Source organism: Alligator mississippiensis, chromosome 16 (assembly GCF_030867095.1).
Source record: "Alligator mississippiensis isolate rAllMis1 chromosome 16, rAllMis1, whole genome shotgun sequence".
Lineage (NCBI taxonomy): Eukaryota > Metazoa > Chordata > Crocodylia > Alligatoridae > Alligator > Alligator mississippiensis.
The window spans coordinates 4542047-4561630 of NC_081839.1; the positions used below are offsets into that span (position 1 = coordinate 4542047).

The 19584-nt window shown below is 49.5% G+C and overlaps 1 protein-coding gene across 18 annotated transcripts in view; it reads left to right on the forward strand.

Annotated features, from left to right (window-relative positions):
- PTPRS (protein tyrosine phosphatase receptor type S) overlaps positions 1-19584 on the forward strand; it is a 199905-nt gene that overhangs the window by 40628 nt on the left and 139693 nt on the right. Inside the window, exon 1 of one of the 18 annotated variants that reach the window (XM_059719982.1) lies at positions 232-395. The exons of the other annotated variants lie outside the window; for them this stretch is intronic. The gene's annotated coding sequence lies outside the window, so the exon portion shown is untranslated. Of the gene's footprint in view, positions 1-231; positions 396-19584 lie in introns of those variants that run through there. 18 annotated transcript variants of the gene reach the window in all.

Consider the following 19584-nt stretch of genomic DNA (forward strand, 5'->3'; position numbering starts at 1 on the left):
GCACCCCCTCCCAGTAAAACCACCTCTGTCTCCAGATAACTAAATGCACGAGAGCCCTGGCAGCTAAATAAATGCATGCCAGGCTGCTAAGCATGGGGGGTGATCACCGCTCTCCCCATGGAGGATCTGCTTTGGGGTGCCCCTTGCTCACCCGTGCTGCAGGCTCCCTGTGCCAGCCCCTCCTCCAGCTCCTCCCCAGCTCCCTCGGCTCCTCCTCCCGTTAGTCCCGTCTCTGCCCAGACCCCAGAGGACGTTTCCCCTTGGCCTCCCCCTCTTCCCAGTGCCTCCGAACCTGGCTTGGATCAGTGGGACCAGGCGCTGTGCGGAGCCCTAGCCGCCGGGGCCGCGGCACTGCGGTGGGCAGGGGGCTCCGGTGGGAAGCTCCAGCCCACATGGTGAGTCCAGCACCCTGGCTGGGGCTTCGGCCAGGGCAGCCCTAGGTGGTGGGGCGCTTCTCCCCCAGCCCTTGCTCCCCGTCATCCCTTCCTTTCCCTTCCCCACCAGCCGTTCCCCCATTGCTCTGCTCCCCCTATCCTGATCTCTCTCTGCTCCCTCCCTAGTCTCCACTCCCCCTTCCCTGCTTCTTCAACCCCACTCCATTAACTCCTCTCTGTGCCCAGCTGTACCAGCCAAGCCCCAGCACTGGGCAAGCTGGAAGTAGCCTGGACCACCAAGACCCGCTATATATACCTGATGGCTTCTCCCCATCCCGGCTCAGATCTCCGGCAACTTCTGCTTGTTGCTTGACTTTTTGGGGGCTGAGTTTTAAACCCTCCTCTCTACTTCTTGTCTAAGGGATCAGTCCCCTTGTCCCATTTGGGGCAGAGAGCTGTCCCTAGAGCCACCCGTCCTGCCAGGCTGCCTCCTTAGACCAGAGGGGAAGATTTTACCCCTCTTGATTTGCCCTGGGTTGGTGCATCGTGCTTCAGAAATTCCCCCTGGTTTCTCCCTGGGGCGTGCTGCTCCTGGTATCAGAAAGTAAGGTTAAAAAAAAGAAAGACTTTCGTTGAGCTGCTCCCAGACCGAGGGGGAAACTTGGATTTGTTTTTTTGCTCATCGGGAAGGAGTCAGGGGTGGTCTAGGCTGGGAACTGGCTTGCTGCTGGTTCTGGATTTCGTTGGCACCAGCTTTACCACAGCCGTTTCCCTGCTTTTAACCTTTGTCTTACGGCTCAGCGTGATCAATAATGGTGTTTAGGCCAAAGGGGGGGTGGGATTTTGTGCAACAAAGATGAATTGTCTAGGTCAGCATTATTCGGAGGTCATTAAAGGTACTCTGATTCCTCCCCCCTCCCCAAACGGTTTCCCTTTTTCAATCTGGCCAGTGTTTCCCAGAGCGTTTCCTTGCAAAAACAAGGGGCAGACTGCTGGGTTTCCCTACTCTGAGCAACAAACTTGTGATCCGGGCGCCCCAACGGCTTTGTCCCATTAAAAACAGGCACGTTTCCCAGCGCTGCCTCTCTCATTTTGCAATCTTACTATCTCCTTTCCTTTTTTTGTTGTTTTTTTTCCTTTTTATGAACAAAGGCTATCTGGCTGGGGACCCGATAGATGATTAACACACGCATAACACTAGCCAGGACGTGATGGATACTGTGCCTTTGTATGTGCCGGGCTAATGTATAGTGTTTACACGGTGTAAATTTTTGTGCAATTCCTGTACTCCATTGTTAGGAGAAAATATGACTGTGTCTTGGCTTCACCGGGTCTTTCACTCTACCTTTTGCGTTGCAAAAATGCAAACCCCCCTATTTTTTTTTTATACCTCAAAATGGAGAACACTTTGCTTTAGAAGTACAAAGTTGAATACTCTGCAATAATGCACTTGGAAACTCTAAGAAGTAGCCATATTCTCTCCCTTCGGAGGTGCAGCCCCTTGGAGTCCCTGCTCCAGGCAGAGTTAATACCCCCCCCCATTGCAGGCACCTTTTTACAGCAGAGCGCTATCTAACTGGGCCTCTTAGCAGCTGGGCCGACTTGCGGCACTTAAAAGAACACTTTAAATTAAATTTAAATTTATATTGTTCGTTGGCGGAAGATTCTCCTGCAGTTAAGGAAAAAAATGTTGAGATTAAGCAGATCATTACTACATATGAAAAGCAGTTCCCAGCATTAACGTTATGGTACCTTTTTAAAAAAAAGGGAATTCTCTAGCCTGTGCTTTGCCAAGCAATGCCTGTGCTTGCTTGCTTCTCCATCTTCTGAAAATGTCAGCTAGGAGCAGGCAAATCGCACATTCAGCGGCACTCGGATCCCTGCACAACACAACATAAAATCCCCCCCGTGTTGCAGAAGTCCTCTAAAAAAAGAGACGGTCCCTAAATAAGCAGCCACCTGCGCTGGGTGAGCTTCTTTCTTTGGGACGGGTTAAATGTTCATCAGGCGTGTGCGTGTCCACCCCCCAGCAATCAGGTGTGGTCTGTGAAGGTGCCCATCAGACCCCGAATTTTGCAAAGCTGATATTTATAAACTGTCTGATTTGAAGCAAAATGGGAGGGGGAGGAGGTACCTTTATTTAAGAGCTGATTTGCTTATTTAAAGCCCGTCTTCATGATTGCTTTTTCTTTGCATTCATTAAATTATGGAATGCCATCTAGTTGTTCCTTAAAAATAGACCTCAGACTTGTTGGGGAAGGAGTACATTAGTGTACAAGCCTGGGGCAGAGGTGTACCAGGATGGTTTTGGCCCCTTGGAGGGATGAGCCTTGTTGGACTGAACTGCGGGATAGGAAAAGTTTGTGCAGCGGGGTTGTTGAACTGGATGGCGTCTTTTCCCTTCTTCCCTTCCCTCTCTGAGTCATAATACCCACAGTCTTTTTTGGTGTTGGCCATCCAGTGCTCTCAAAGAACTTTTCCCAGCCGTAATGAAAGTATCTTTGTGATTTACAGAATGCACAATGCCCATTTTACAGTTGAGTAAACTGAGGCACAGCCAAGTATAATGCCTTGCTCAGAAGCATAGCCTCAGGCAGAAGGAGGGCGCAATCAGGAAGGCTTGTTTGCAGCCCTTTGCTCTCACTGCTGTGGGCGGAGAATGATGTAGCAGAGAGAGACGGCCATGATTTTCGTCAGTGCCAAGACCAAATCAAATGCAATTATATATTTGTTTGGAAGAGAAGCACCTCCTTTGTTGTAGTTTTGACTTTCCAACCCCAGATGAGTTCAGAGTGGAGGTACTTGGGTGCAGTGCACATGCCCAAGGAGGTGATAGTTGCAGTATGTGCCTCGTATTCCTGGAAAAATCAGTACACAACATTTTATCCTATTTCTAACCCTTGGCTGTGGAGAGTTCAGGACATCATCTCTTCCCAGTCTGTCTGGTAGAGGCCAGCCCTTTATTTCCCTCTTCTCCCTGGAGTACCTAGGCTGGACTGGCGTTAACCTTGAGAAATGTGCTAGCAAACCAGCCGGAGGAAGCGGAGACCTTTCTTGTTTCCCAACTGTAAAATGGGCATAAGGATGCAGTGCTCCTTCGTATGCAGTGTTTTGCGGTTTCCTGGTACAAGGTGGGATATATCACAGCTGTGTCCACCCAAAGGGGTCACCTGGGGCATATCAGGGGAAAATTCAGGCTGGTTTCTTTGCTGGGAGTGCTTGGGAAGGTGTAGGTGTAGGTAGGTGTAGTACCTGCTTGTGCTTGGGAAGGTGCAGGTGTAGGTAGGTGTAGTACCTGCTTGTGCTCGGGAAGGTGCAGGTGTAGGTAGGTGTAGTACCTGCTTGTGCTTGGGAAGGTGCAGGTGTAGGTAGGTGTAGTACCTGCTTGTGCTCGGGAAGGTGCAGGTGTAGGTAGGTGTAGTACCTGCTTGTGCTCGGGAAGGTGTAGGTAGGTGTAGTACCTGCTTGTGCTTGGGAAGGTGTAGGTAGGTGTAGTACCTGCTTGTGCTTGGGAAGATGCAGGTGTAGGTAGGTGTAGTACCTGCTTGTGCTTGGGAAGGTGTAGGTAGGTGTAGTACCTACTTGTGCTTGGGAAGATGCAGGTGTAGGTAGGTGTAGTACCTGCTTGTGCTTGGGAAGATTCAGGTGTAGGTAGGTGTAGTACCTGCTTGTGCTTGGGAAGATTCAGGTGTAGGTAGGTGTAGTACCTGCTTGTGCTTGGGAAGATTCAGGTGTAGGTAGGTGTAGTACCTGCTTGTGCTTGGGAAGGTGCAGGTGTAGGTAGGTGTAGTACCTGCTTGTGCTTGGGAAGGTGCAGGTGTAGGTAAGTGTAGTACCTGCTTGTACTTGGGAAGGTGTAGGTAGGTGTAGTACCTGCTTGTGCTTGGGAAGGTGCAGGTGTAGGTAAGTGTAGTACCTGCTTGTACTTGGGAAGGTGTAGGTAGGTGTAGTACCTGCTTGTGCTTGGGAAGATGCAGGTGTAGGTAGGTGTAGTACCTGCTTGTGCTTGGGAAGATGCAGGTGTAGGTAGGTGTAGTACCTGCTTGTGCTCGGGAAGGTGCAGGTGTAGGTAAGTGTAGTACCTGCTTGTGCTCGGGAAGCTGCAGGTGTAGGTAAGTGTAGTACCTGCTTGTGCTTGGGAAGGTGCAGGTGTAGGTAAGTGTAGTACCTGCTTGTGCTCGCGAAGGTGCAGGTGTAGGTAGGTGTAGTACCCGCTTGTGCTCGGGAAGGTGCAGGTGTAGGTAGGTGTAGTACCTGCTTGTGCTTGGGAAGGTGCAGGTGTAGGTAGGTGTAGTACCTGCTTGTGCTCGGGAAGGTGTAGTAGTGACTGCAGTTCTTGACACCTGTCCACCGAAGAGTTGGATTAAAGCCGCTCGTTCGTTTTGCATTGGCTTCTGTACAGCCATCGCATAGTAATGGCTTGTAGTCGCTACTCACCTCGTCTAGGTATTAACAGGTGACCCAGAGATGAAAGGCGCTCTCTCCCATTATTACCCACTTCCCCCAAGCCATCCTCTGCTTTAGCGTCTGAAGCGATTTTTGAACCCCAGGTACGTTTGATTTCCACAGGAGGCTTTGCAGCAAGACCGAGCGGGGAGATGGCTGCGAGTCCTTTGGCAGCGAGGAAAGCGTAATCTTGTTCCATTTGAATTTATTTCATGCTACGTTTTGTGGGTGTGAAAAATGAACTGGTAAAATTAGGGGCTCTGGAGGGTGCGAGACATTGTGTTTGTTCAAATGCTGACGGTAGGAAAATATCCGTCCAAAGCTTTCTTTGAAGGAGTAGCTGCCCTTCCACAACTATTTGGTAGGAGTAATAACTGTTTCAATATATGAAAGCTCCTGAATCAAGAGGCACTTGGGAGATGTTACGGCAAGGAATGCACGCTGGCTGATGTCAGGATGGAGATGTGTCCGACAGAACTGGGCAACACCTTGACTTCCCGCCCCGTGCCTCCGGCCCGCAGCACTTGCACGGTGACGGTGCACAAGCGCCTGCACCGGGGCACGCGTGGGGTGTTAACGAGGAAGGCTATTGGGACCTGAATTTGTTTACTGAGAGCTTTGTGTATGCTAATGAAGGCGTGTATGAATTTCCCAGCATGCCGATTGGCGCTCAGATTTCCATGGCAATAAGTGCATTTAAAAATTTCCTGGGTTGGATCCTACAGCCTGTACAGCTGCGACTCCACTGAGACCTACCGATTTCGGTTTTCAGGGTCAACCCTTGCGTTTCGAGGGTGACGGCACTTCTGTTCCTGACCCGCTAAGCGTCCTTACTTGTCTGAAACGATAGGGCATCAAACGGCCCTTATGCAAAGGAATCGGGTCCAGCCCCTGTTATAGTACTTCTTAAATAGTTCATTTGGACTTAATGCCTCTCTTTACAATTGATTCTCTGTTACAAACAGATTCTCTGATAATGGCGCCTGTGCCATTCAAATGGGATCATTATTATAATAGCAAAGAGTATTGTTAGAGACTCGGGACGTGGAATTTATATCAAATCATTATAATGACAAAAGTAATGCCATAAATAAAATGGTACCGTAACAGAGGCAACGAATCTACGTGGAGCAGAGAAATGACAGGAGACGTTTCCAGCACGTTGAGATTTCATCTCGCACGGAGGTGGGATTTTGCAGACATCGGCTGCCCCTGGGGAGCTGGAAGAGAGGACGATGCAGTGCCGTTGCCCACCCCAACGGCAAGGCTAACGGTTGACTTTTTCCAGGGATCCTGGTTTTCTCTGGCAAAAAAAATAAAAATCCTCAATTTTCGGATAAAAAAGAGTAACCCAAAATCCACATTTTTCCATGATCAGAATGAAACGCCACTATATCTATCTGTACAGGCGACACCCCCCCCCCCCCGTTTAACACCGCTACACTTAGCGCTGTTTCGCTATAACACTCATTTTACATTCATACCTGATTCCACTTAGCGCTCGGCGCATTTTGTTATAACGCTCTCCATCTTAGTTCGTCAAAAACTTTCGCTTAACGCTATTTCCGCTTAACCCTGTTTCCGCTTAACACCCGTTTTTTCGGGAACCAAGTAAAAGCGCTAAGTGCGGGTTGCCTATATATTAGCGGTGTTTCGTTTTCATCGTGGAAAAATGTAGATTTGGGGGTTACTTTTCTTAATCTGGAATTGGGGGGTTTTATTTCTTATTAGAGAGACCCAGGATAATTGGGGATTTTTATTTTTTATTAGAGAAAACCAGGATCGCTGGTGATCCGTCCCAGCGAGGCTGGGATGCTTCGGCGGGGGGCAGGGCTTGCCATGTGATCTGTTGCCCATAGAAATCAGGGGAGCCGTTACTGGAGCGGTTTCAAAAGCCAGCCTCCACCATTGTTCCCAGTAACGAGTTTGTATAGAGGAGCCGTTGCCTTTATTCTGCTCGCTCGGGCCCCGGAGCTGCAACGTTTGGGAGGCTGATTTGAACCGGGCTGCGTGTACACCCGCTCTGCTGGGTGGCGCGTGTGCAAACCGTGCCTCCGCCGCACTCCTCCTGCCTTTGTGCGTCAACGGGGGAGAGCGCAGGAGAAGACGTTGGTGAAATTCTTGGAAGGGGGAAGGGAGCCGGCCGCCCTGACGTTGCCGGCTAATGTAAATAGCATGCCCTAATACAGCGAACCACAGTGGGACGCGGAGGGGGAGTAAAAAAGGGATGTTTGGGAAGTTCCTGACTCCTTGCGGAGGGGGGGTTTGCTCCATTTCCCTCCCGACAATGAAACCCCTGGAGGAAAGGACGCATTAAAAGGCCACTTTGCAGGCTTTATAAATATAGATCATCCAGATGGCTAAAGGGGGCAGCCTGGTTTGGCCAACACCGTCCTCCTGGGATGGCAGAGAGCGGGGTTCTGGGAAACCGTGTTGACGGCAGTCGTATTTCAACAAAGCAGCAGCTAAGACCGTTTCGGCCCTTGCATGGACACGGCACAGATGTCTTGGCCTTTATTTAAAAGATCCTCTTTGCGCAGAGACGCCTGCCTTCCCCAGCCCCCGGCTGAGCCAGTTTAAGCTAACGTTTAAGCAGACGACGCTCTCGCCGGGCTCAGTTTCGTGTGCATGGCCCCTCCGCGGCAAGGTGATGCCCTCCCAGATCTTGGCAAGGTGTATTTTTTGCAGGGAGCGGAGGGAGGATGGTTGGGCAGACAGTCATTTGCTGGCAGGCAGGACCCGTACTTTGGATGCCTCTTGCCGGGGTTGGGAATCAAAACATGGTGGGATTGCTTTTTTTGCCTTTTTTTTTTATTGCTTGCTCTCCCTTTGTCCAGGGACAGCTGGTGCCAGGATCACAGTGGCTGGGGGTTGGGACTGTCTGTTATGCTGCAGGGCGGGATGGGATGTGGGGGCAGGGGAGGTGGGAGTAGTCTAAGGCTTTCTGCAGGTAGGGAGGGTTTAGGGGACAGAGGTCAGAGGTTTTTTTGCACGAAGCAAGCAGGGAGAGTAGGGTGGAATAGGGAGAATGAGCTATAACAAGGGCTGGAGCCCGCTCCTTTGGCTGCCGTTGCAGAAGGGCTGTTGGAATAAGGAGAGGGCTTCCCAGTTGCCACAAGAAATCCTGTTTCTTTATCCTGCATGTGTTCAGGGGCCAGAAGGTGGAGGGTATGAAAATAAGCCTCTTGCCAGTCCTCTCCTCCTCTGGCCAGCCCGCCCCCTTCCCTAGCCCAGGCTTGAAACCAGCCCTTTGTCATCTCCATTGATCTGATCTTCCCAGTTGAGGATCCTCGTGCTCGTCCCAGTTGAGGATCCTCGTGCTCGTCCCAGTTGAGGGCCGTCGGGGCTTCAGAGTCGGTGACGGTCACCCCTCCTGGAGAACAGCTCTGCCGAAACCTTCCTCTTTCACTCCAGCCTGGAAGAGGAAGCCTCCAAATCTAGGATCCAGGTATTCGGTGCAGCATCCTCTTCCCCAGACGACCGGGGGCTGCAGACAGGAAAATGGGATCTCTTAGGTCCCCTGCATCCAGCGCAGGAGTGGGGGAGCAAGTCCTCTGGTTAAAGCTCCCCCAAGGGCAAATCTTTCAATGCATGCTTTCCTCTCCCTTTTTGGGGGGAGAGGGGAGAATTGCCCCATCTCAGAGGAGGGCACATAGAGTCTTCCTCCTTTCTTTTCCTTCAACCCCTTCTGCAGGGCAGAGGAGGGGGGAAGGTTTTTTTTAAAAACCCCATGTATGGTCCACCAAGATGCCGGGGTCGAGGGGATGTGGACCTCACTGAGAGAGGCCCCGGGAACCGTTGAAGATGGAGACCTCAAGGAATAGCCTTGCTGAAATCCAATATCCTGCTACCACTCTCGCCCTGCGCGTAAAAACTGCCTGCGAGATTTAATGTCTAATACAGACCTGCCTTTTGGAAACTACCTCGGGGAGTCCTGTTCTCCGTGAGGTCACATCGGGTCTGAGATTCATGTTTTAGGGAGCGGGGCATGTCCGCACCCCACGGGCATTGCTTATGTGCTGAAATGCATGCGGTTTATGCGGCGACACATACCCAGCTACGCGACGCACCGTCCGTCTTCTACCTGCCAACGGCACGACAAAGACCTCAAATTATTCGTGCAGGAAGCTTGGTGCGGTGGGATTCTTTTCCATTAGTGTAAACAGCACTTTCTGTGACCCCAGCTTTATGGTTCTTTATTCCCACTGTACAAAATATATGTTCAACCTCTTGGAGGAGGGAACGGGAAATTTGTGCGAAGGGAGGAAACTTTGGGGCTGCAAGGAGTGGCGTTGCTCACATTTCGAGGCATACCCGAGGGTCGTGTTGTATGAGAGGTAAATGCACTAAAGTGCGAGGCAGTGGGGCATTATCAGCTGAAACGTGCACTCATGATTATATTGCAAATGATGCACAATGGGCGTTAATGATAGTTGCATTTACTTTTTAGAGCTTGGACTCTTAGTACATTTGGTAGAACATCCCTTAATGGCTGGTCTTTTCTCAAACTAATTACTGCTGTGAAAAGCTTTTGGGTTTCTTTTATTTTTATTTTTTTGGGTTTTCTTTTTAAACCAGAAAAATGTTAGGGAAGAGTCCTCCTTTTTCTCCCCCCCCACCCTCTTCCTTTTCAGCACCAAATGATGTCCAGGTTATTTTCTTTTTTCATTGTCCTCCTGCTGCTCTACTTCTCAGCCCCGCAGCATGACGTGTCATTATAGACGTACCAAAACCAAACCTGCGCTTCTGCCAGCCTGCACGTTTCCAAAAGTTTGGAAGTTGGTTTTTTTTCCAGTGTGAGGATAGTACCGAAAAAAAAAAAAAAAAAGGAGGGCGGTGGCTCCAAATTTGGGGCGTGGGAACATGTTCAAAGTGTTGAAATAAAATCGTCCGGGAAAATGCACCTTGTTTCAGTCTGAATCTTGTCAGGTGGAAATGAGGTTATGCCCCAGTTTAGTTTATTTTTTGGCAAATGATTCCCCCCTGGTTCTGCATCTAGTTTTCCTAGTTTTGTGCTGGAAACAGCAGGCTGGTGCTGCCGGCATGGCAGACCACACTTCTCCCATGCTGCCCTGTGCGATGCCTTGAGCTTTTCTCGCTGCCCACGTGCAGAGTTCAGTCTCCAAAGCCCTTGGTTTTTCAATTGAGGCTGTAGGTGATGGCTCAGGAGGTGGAAGACCCCCTGGGAATGACCTTGAAGCCACAAGCTCATTACTTGGAGGCCACTGAAGAGCTCTCGGATGGGAATAACTTTGCCACCAGATTCGAACAGGTGCCTTGGGACCTGATGAGTGCTGAAGGGGGGTCCTCTCAAGGCCCATTGGAGCCTGGGCTCTCCCCTCCATAGCATTGATTCATAGACATCCGGGCTGGAAGGGACCTCAGAAGATCGTCGAGTCCAGCCCCCCGCCCCAGGGGTAGGAAATCAGCTGGGGTCACAGGATCCCAGCAAAATAAACGTCCAATTGACTGTTAAAGGATTCCAGAGTAGGTGCCTGCACCACCTCCGGCGGCAGGCTGCTCCAGGCCTTGGGGGCTCGGACAGGAAAGAAGTTCTTCCTTATGTCCAGCCTGAAACGGTCTTGGAGGAGTTTGTGACTTGGACTCTCTCAAGCTTTTCCACATCTTTTTTGAATTGCGGAGCCCAGAATTGGATTCAGTACTCCAGCTGTGGGCTCGCCACGGCCGAGTGCTGCGGGAGGACGACATCCTGGGATTTGCTAGAGAAGCTTCTACGGATGCAAGCCAGAGTTTTGCTCACTTTGCCGGCTGCCACATCACATGGGTGGCTCATATTCATCTTGTGGTCAATGATGACCCCCAAGTCCCTTTTGGCCGTGGCGCTAGCAAGTGTAGCACTGCCAAGCCTATAAGCGTGCCACGGGTTTTTCTTCCCAAAGTGGAATACCTTGCATTTTTCGGCGTTGAAGGCCATCTGGTTTTCAGCCGCCCATTTCCCGAGCCTGTCCAGGTCAGCCTGGATCACCATCCTGTCCTCAGGTGTGGACGCTTTACCCCAAAGTTGGGTGTCATTGGCGAACTTGGCCAGCCCGCTTCTGATACCAATGTCCACGTCGTTAATGAAGACGTTGAAAAGGATAGGCCCACTTGGTCACGGCGCACCACAACGAAGGACTTCCATCAACTACCACTCTCTGCATCCAGCCACGAAGCCAGTTCCCCAGCCAGTGGACTGTGATGTAACCGAGGCCGCAGTTGGCCAGTTTTTCTATAAGACGATCGTGGGATACCAGATCAAAAGCTGTTTTTAAAGTCAAGACATATGACATCAATCACTTCTCCCTTGTCCTGGTGAGATGCCACCTGGTCGTAGAAGATGAGATTGGTCAGAGGACCTACCCGCGACAAACCCGTGCTGGCTGTCCCTCAGGAGGTTGCCATCAGCCAGTTCGCTGCTCTTGCAGCAGGCTCTCCGCCAAGAGCCAACTATTTAGAGTCTGCGGGAACTTCACCGATGCACAAATCGTTCCAGCAGGAGATTGCTCCTTCCTCTAAAACTTTTGGGTCTGACTGCTGCCGGCACCAGGATGCTGGACAACATGGACCTTTTTCAGATCTGACGTGGGGGCTGCAGTGCCATGGTCCTGGAGGGGAAGGACTTCTGCTCCATCACCAGTAGGCCACTTCTTTTCTGCATGAGATGAGTATGGATCCGTGCAACTAGCCCTGGCATATAGATTTCTAGGGGTGGAAGAGACCTATTCGATTGTCAAGTCCGACCCCCTGCTCTGGGCAGGAATACTCGGGTGTGCATACTTGTGCACGCTGCGTACTTGTTATATAGAAGGTGCCAGAAATGAATGATGGGGGTTAAAATTGTGTTTTGGGAGCAGCCCTGGGAAGGAGGCAGTCCATAAACTGCACCAGCCCCAGAAATCACTGCAACTCCAAAACGCAACGCTCCCTGGTTTCTGCCATGCTGCATGCTGGAGGAACCCGAGCTGGAAATTGCAGGACATTCCTGCTAGCTTGATGCTTGTTGGGGAAAGGGGCAGTGTGGCCATTTGTCACATATTGAGCTAGATGGACCATTGCTCTGCCCCAGAGGGCTTATAGATTTCATCGACGTTAGGGCTGGAAGGGACCTCGGAAGATCATCAAGTCCAGCCCCCTGCCCTAGGGGCAGGAAGTCAGCTGGGGTCAAAGGATCCCAGCAAGATAAGCGTCCAAACTTTTCTTAAGAGTCCAGAGTAGGTGCTTGCACCACCTCTGAAGGGAGACTATTCCAGACCTTGGGGGCTCGGACAATAAAGAAGTTTTTCCTTATGTCCAGCCTAAAACAGTCTTGCAGGAGTTGATGACAAAGTCATCCCTTGGGGCGTTCTGGTGAACAGGCGTAACCCCAGATCCTGACACACACTCCTTATATACTTATATATGTACTTATCTTCACCTTCTCTTTGCCTGTCTTGCTAAAGTTGTGTTAGGGAGCAGTGGGTTTGCTGCGGTCGCCTCGCCATGCACGTGTGGACCCAGGGTCCAAATGCAGGGATATAAAGGGTGGCTTTTGTATTGACTAACTCTACCCCTGTACAAAATGCAGGTCCAGGTCCTGATCTAGCCCTTGAGGCAAAGAATCCAGCTGAGGGTTGCAGAGCGGGGGACTGAGGCATGTTGTCAGTGGAAGAGATGGGCAGATGTTTAAAGGGCCTTTGTCTAAATCCCATCAACGTTTGGAAGCACTTCAGCAAGGCAGCGGGGCCTGTGCTCCAAAGTTAAGGAAACTTTTTCCCAAATGATCTGTGCCTGAATTGCAGCTGGTCAGGAATTTTCTGATTAACCTTTCTTTTTTTTTTATTGGTCAGAAAATGTCACTTGTTTCCATAGGTTTTTTTCCAACCACATGGGTTTTGTCAAAACTCAAAGTGGGCAGGTTTTTCACAAGCAGGATGGAAACTCTGCATGTAGAGAGGGAGGGCAAGAGGAAGAGAGACCCAGACTTGACTGGCCAGTAGCCAGTAAGGGCGCTTGCCCGCCTCTCGCCCATCCCAGGGACCACTGGACTGTGGGCTGTTCTGGAGTTTCCCTCTTGGCTTTGTGGCAGGAAAAAACAAAAGAAGATTGAGTTTTCCACTTCAAGATGAAATGGAAACAAACATCAAAACCTCAGAATTTTTTTTTTTACAAAATTGAACTTTGTTTTCTGGTCACACTTGGCAAATCTGATCCCAGGCAACCCTAGGGAAAGGCACAAACTACGGATCCCACCACTCTGTCATAGCTGGGCGTGCGCCTGTATGGCAACAGCCATCTGGGGGATGTATAAGATTTAGTTGCATTTATAGGGCCTCCTTTTGCTGCCTGGATCCAAGTCTCTTCTAGATGCAGAGGGAAAAGAAAAGTCAGACCCAGCAGAAGGAAGCACATACCAAGAGTGCAGTCATCTCCATTTAATGTGCATGGCATTTTCCCCCCCCATTCTTAAATCCACCTTTATTAATTTCACTGGTTTGACTCGTTCGGACAATAGCAATTAAAACGCGCCTGTCATTTCTGAAGACACATACAAGATTGACTCCTCTCCCCATTACGAAGTGCAGTTCTGTAGACGGCCAAATAAAATTCTCGTTTCCAGCTCTTCCTGTAATGCACTAAAATTTATGGAGCATTTAACAAACTTTTTTAGTGCACGATAGTTTACAGAGCCAGCAGACGGCAAAGTAGGAAGCCCAAGCGTTGCATCGCAGTAGGAGTTGCTGCTTTTGAGAGGTTTGGTGCATCTTCTGTTTATCGAGGGTGCAATTTCTGATGCCCAGCCGAGTGTCCCAGATTAGTCCCAAGAGCTAGAATACTTTAAGTGTGTGAATAATTTAATGCAGGGGTTTGGGTTGTAGCCGTGTTGGTCTAAGGACATAATTTAATGGTCTTCCGTGAAGACTATCCAGGTGCATGAGCAGTGTGCTGATTTGGTGTCTTATGGGGGTAGAGGTTGTAGCCGCGTTGGTCTAGGGACCTAGGCAGACAAGGGTCTTTGGGTAAATCTGAGATCTTTGATGATTAAATCATCACTCCAGTGAAGTCCATGGGCGTTTTACCGTTGAGTTCAGAGGTACGCCAGGGAAAGATCCCGGTCCAAGTCGAGCCTTACCTCTCTCCCCAGGCTGCGTTGCCACAGCCGATACCAGCAGATGTATTCAAGCTTGAGCGCCCTTGCTGTGAGCACGAGTGGGCTGCTGGCTGGGCATCTCTGCAAGGGCTTTGCTATTTGCTCTTGCCTTGGCTTTGAAGCAGCAAGGATCTGATGACCCTCGGGGCATGTTGCAGGCCTCTTCTCCCCATGCAAAAGCAAGTGACTGTAGGGAGGATTACAAGTACAGGGTGAGGGGGGCATTTGGGGTGAGTTACCTTAGATGTTGAAGTGCACCAGTTTGTCAAGGGTGCCCAGAGCCTGCGCTGATCACGCCTGTAAAACCATGCAAAACAGAGGAGCTGAATAATAAAGCCAAGCTAATGCATCACAAAATGTGGCGCGTTCATTTATTTTAGATTTAATTATGATAATGCATATACACGTATTTATTCGCACCGAGCGCGTTTAATGGAAAAGTGTTTATATTTTTAAATAATGAAGCCCAAGTTGCGCTGAGGCCTTGGAGCAGCATCTGCTATTATGTCCTTGCTGAGAAGTGGGATGGCTCTTTTGTGCGCTTTCCAGAGCGTGCAGATTGTCGACGCTGTGCTATTATAAGGGATTGGGCCCGTGGCAGAGGACGTGCATCTCATCATGCCGCACGCATTTCGCTCGTAGTTTGCTTCTGAAATTTCCTGCAGAGCAAGAGACAGCATAAAATGTCTTATTAATGTTGATGTGATCTGTCATCGGCCCTAACCACCGATTTGGTACACAACAGTGGCATGTAAGCAAATTTGAAGGAGAAATAATCTGACTTTATAATATTAAAAAACAAACCAGCAGAATAATACGAGGAAATGCCATTTCGAGGTTCTAATGACTAACCTTTCTTGCGTCCCTCGCATGATTTATATAATTGCCAAATTGCTTTGATGGCTTGATGGAATTATAGCCCTGTATTACACAATGGATAATCAATCACAATAGAGCGTGTTTACCCTTTTGCTATAGTGTATATGAAGCAGATGCATTACAGTGGGAAACCTTCTTTAATGCCAGTTTTTCTCAGGCAATGGTGCGAGTGAGTTCAGGCTCTGGGAGCTGCAGAAACCTGACCTCACCTTGTCGACTTCCAAATCTTGCGGCCTTAAGACGACGCTTAGTAATTTGCTTTTTTTACGCGCATCCAGGGGCATTTGGGCATCAATAGGCAGCATGCATGTTTGTACGAGTATCCCGTAAAATCAAATCGCAGCGGCGGCAGGGAGATTAAAGCTTCCAGCCTCAGGTGTGCACGAGCATTCGGTGGAGCTTCTGGGGAGAGTTTTTGCCTTGGTAGTCAAGGTTAGAGTTTAAGCATTTGCTACTTGATAGGATGTTCCCAGGCTCATTTGCTGCACAAGTTATTTCGTTTTTAGTGCATTCTTTGCTTTAATTGCTGAAAAGACCGGTGCGATACTAGAAGGAGGCTCTTCTTATGCTAGACCTCAGTGTAAGAGGATCCTAAGGGTTTCCAGAGTGAAAATAAAGCCAATCTATCCAGTGAGTTATGATAAACTGCATCCAGCATATCTTTCTTTATTAATAGGGTGAAGCAGCTTTCAGGAAAGAAAAAAAAAATCTCATTACTTATAGCACGTGCTTCTGTGGGTTTTCACTTTTTTTTTTTTTTTTGTTTTCCCCCTTCCCAATCCTCATTTCATTTTCCTAATTAATCTGCAGGATGTTTCAAGAGTTTGATGGGGTTAAGCATTATTTATTCAAATGGCTTCCTCCGTGCAGATTCTGGGCTGCTGCCTGTATAACCGCGCAGAAAAACCCTCCCGGTTTTCTTATCTGTGCAGCAAACCTTTCGAATCCGGGTGAAGGAGGAATACAGCGGATTAGGCTTTTGGCTTGCTGCCTGAGGGTCCGTCGGAGATGCAGGTGTGGCATGCCGTCCCCCGCCTCCCGTCTTCATCGGCGCCCGGCCCTCTTTTTCTGGGTGGGGTTCATTTTTGGTCTAATGGGACTTAAGTCTCCAGCAAAACAGAAGGATCTCCCCATTCCTTTCCCCTGGAGGATCCCCCCCTCCTTGCTGCAGCAGGATCACAGCTGTTGAGTAAATGTTAAGATAATAATGTTATTACGGAGTAATTATACAGCAAGTTATTGAATTAAAAGTGATGAAGACTGCCTGTAATCCTGAATGGGGAAGGGAAGAGGAGGATGGGAAAGATGAAGAGAGTCTGGCAAACCTAATAAATTTCCTCTCGTCGAGAGCCCCTCGCTGCCGGGACCAGGATTGAGAATGAATGAAAGGGAAGCTCAAAGAGCTAATAAATAAACCATTTCCCTCAGAATAGAGGGTATAATTAGAAACCGTGGCCCTGTGGTTTTGTGTCTGCCCTGGGGTGGAATCTGTTCAGAGCTGTACTGTGGTGATAAAACAGGGAGACAATACAGAGATGATGTTGCACAGTTGTTAACATTTGAGGGAAAAGATGTGTTGCTCTTTTTCTCTAATTTTTTATTTTTTTTTAAGCCTTATGTTGCAAAACTTTAATAACTGGCTGCACGCGGGAGCCTCTGTGTATCGGTAACGCTGCCAAAGGTAAAATTTTCTCTTTGACTGTTTGGGGGGTTTGTTCCCCCTGGGAATTGTGCAAAAGGGATGCTTTGTTTTAAAAAAACACACAATTTTTTCTTCCCCCACTGCGGGCTGGTACTTAACTACCAGTCCAGCTTTTCGGATTCCTTTCCACACTCTGGCATCACCTTATTTCTCAGGATAATATCCTAACGTACTCAACGACTGGCTCTCTCTCTGCCCCGGGAAGAACGTGCCATGTTGCGATGGCCACCGCTTTGCCTAACCTTGTAGGGACAGGAACAGAAAGCTCCAAGAGCTAAAAGTGTCAGCTGCTTCAACTTGAGCTAAAAAAGAAGGACGGCCCAGTAGTTAAAACACTAGCTGGGAGTCCTACATTTGGGTTCAGTTCTGTGCTCTTCCAGCAGATGTTTTCTATGATCTTGGGCAAGTTACTTATTCTTTGTGCACCTCGGTTGCAGGAGCATTGGAAGGATCGGGGGACTGAAGACCACCGAGCGCTCGGATATTTCAATAGTAGGGACCATGTGAGTACCGTAGATATCTAGATAGTCGGGCTGTGCTGCTGGGAGTTGAAATGGGCTCCTATCATACTCTTTTGTAGAAGAGAAGTAGAAGGAAATGCCTAGTGCAGTGTCTGAAGCCCTCCACCTGGACACAGCCGAGCTTAGGTCTTTAACCAGAGAGGGCATTTGTACACGCCATGACGTTTGATCCTCATTCATTTACCGCACCTTAAAAATTTTAGTTCCCATGAGGACTGGGCAGAAGATACTGTTCCCCCCAAGTAATGATGAAGCATTATATCTTCTTTCATGGTGAGCTTCCCCAATATCCATCTTACCAGTCTGAAAATAGGGTCAGGAGCAGCCACCCGTTTTACTCAAGTCAACAAGGTTGGTTACCCTGAACGCACTGAGTAGACACTGAATTGCGGCGGTCATTCTGGTGGGCAGTCTCTTGGGGGATGTGGAAACCTTTCTCCTGCTTTTAATAACCAGGAGATCCTTAAGGAGGGGAGACATGGCTTGGTAATGAAAGTGGGGCAGGGCGAAGCAAGGGGCGGTCAGAAGATCTAGGTTCCCGGCTAGCTTTTGTGACCCTGGACAAGTCATTTAAATGATGTCCGTCTCTTCCCCCACCCATCCCCATAAGGGTGTCGTTCCTCCCCGCATCCTGAATGAAGCTGAATTTGTCATCTCTCTGCATCATTTTGGAGCCCTTTGATGAGACACGCTGAAGAAGAGCAGCTTTCTAGAAGGGTGGAAGGACCTTTCACTACATTGCTGTTCTTAGCTTTTAAAATCATAGAAAATGAAGGTGGGAAGGGACCTCAGGAGGTAACGTCTAGTCCAACCCGCTGCTCCAAGCAGGACCATCCCCGAGTAGATCATCCCAGCCAAATGCTACCCTGCAATTGCCCCCTGCAGATTTTCTAACCCTGTGCCTATAGTAGCAGAAATACTCCTCTCCTGCATTTGTTTCCCTCCCCTACACCCTTAGCAAAAAATCTCTGCTTCTCACCTGTGGTCTGGTATTAACCACAGAGCAATTTTGTGTGATGGTGGGCTCTGGTCATGCCAGGTATTTAATTTGGAGTACTCTTGTAGCAACTCTGGTAGGAGTCTCAGATAATTTTACAAGCCTTTAAGGATGTAGACCCTCACCAGCCCAGTGAAGAGGCTTTGTACCATCATCTCCCTTTAGACAGGGGAGGAAAGCAGATGCTGCGTCTTGCCCAAGGTCACAAAGGGTGGATCTGTACACAGAGGTCAGGAATCCTCCTACATCCTCTGCTTTAAATACTAGACTGGCTTTAAATACTTCCCACAAAACGTCTTCGAGGGATGTGGCTAGCCTGTCAACCTAGTATGAGAGCAGGAGGGAAGCCCTGTCTGGCTTTGGATAATTCATGCTCTGTTGAGTCACACGTTTAATTTTAGCAAGAAGACTATCGCCAGTCGCAGGTCCAGCGCTTCCCATTGTCGATCGCTCGCTCCTCGGTGTTCGGATGCGTGCCAGAGTCTCCACTGACTGGGATGCAAACCTGCCCCCATCCTTCAATCAACAGCCCGACCAAACTGGGTGAGCAGCTCACTGAGAGCCAAAGGGTAACAAGTGCGGGTCCCATCACACCGGTAGAAGCAAGAAGTCCCATCCTCCATCGTCTATCTTTTTTGCATTTGGATGGTCCCAGTCTATGTTGAAGAATTAAACCTCCGTCACCACCCAGTAATTTCCAGGTGCCTTTTTTACTTTGTTCCAGTTTTGGGAAGTGATGCACGGAGAGGAATGTGTGCCCTGAAGAGAGCCACAGCCAGTTGTATTTTAAAGCTGTTGTGCCTCACCCAACAGTGCCCTGGCACCACTGGCCGGGCCAGACCGTAGCATGTGCTACGGAGAAGATTGATGCAGCAATGCTCCAAGTAGGCTGGAAAGCAGTTGCTCTTGGGGCAACTTCATGGGTCCTGGCAGTGTTTAGGACACAAGCTTCTTCCCTGCTATTGCTGCTGCTGGTTTCTGCCTTGCAGGACTGTGGCCTGTTCCTTCCCGTGGCTTGGTGACTTTATTCTCCTGTTCTGGGCTGCCTGCCGGCAGCTCCACCTGTTCCCTGGAACCATTTGCTCTTGCTTCCCGGTGCATTAGTGCGTCAGCTTCTTGGATGCCAGAATCCACCGTAGTAACCAAATGCAGCCAGCTCCTCTTGTCCTGGCGGTTTCACTCCTGGATTGTATCCGTCCCCCCCCATCCGTACTTGATGCTGTATAAAACAGATGGCTTGTTACGGTGCTCCTGCAGCCCCCCGGACCTTTCCAACAAGAACTTTAATCAGCAGCTTTTCTTCTCTTTCCTCAAGCCTCAACCCAACTCAGACCCGCCGTGCTGAAATCCCTCGTCTTCCAAACTCTTCAGCGGGGACAGCAGTTGAGTAGAGAAAATAAGGGAGTTGGATAAGTTGAGCAGAGAAAATAAGGGAGCTTTACTGGCATCTGGGTTGAACATCAGAGGGGCGAATTTACAGACGATCTCTGACTTTCTCTGCCCAGCACTCTTGCCCGCCTCCCCAAGCTTGCACAGCT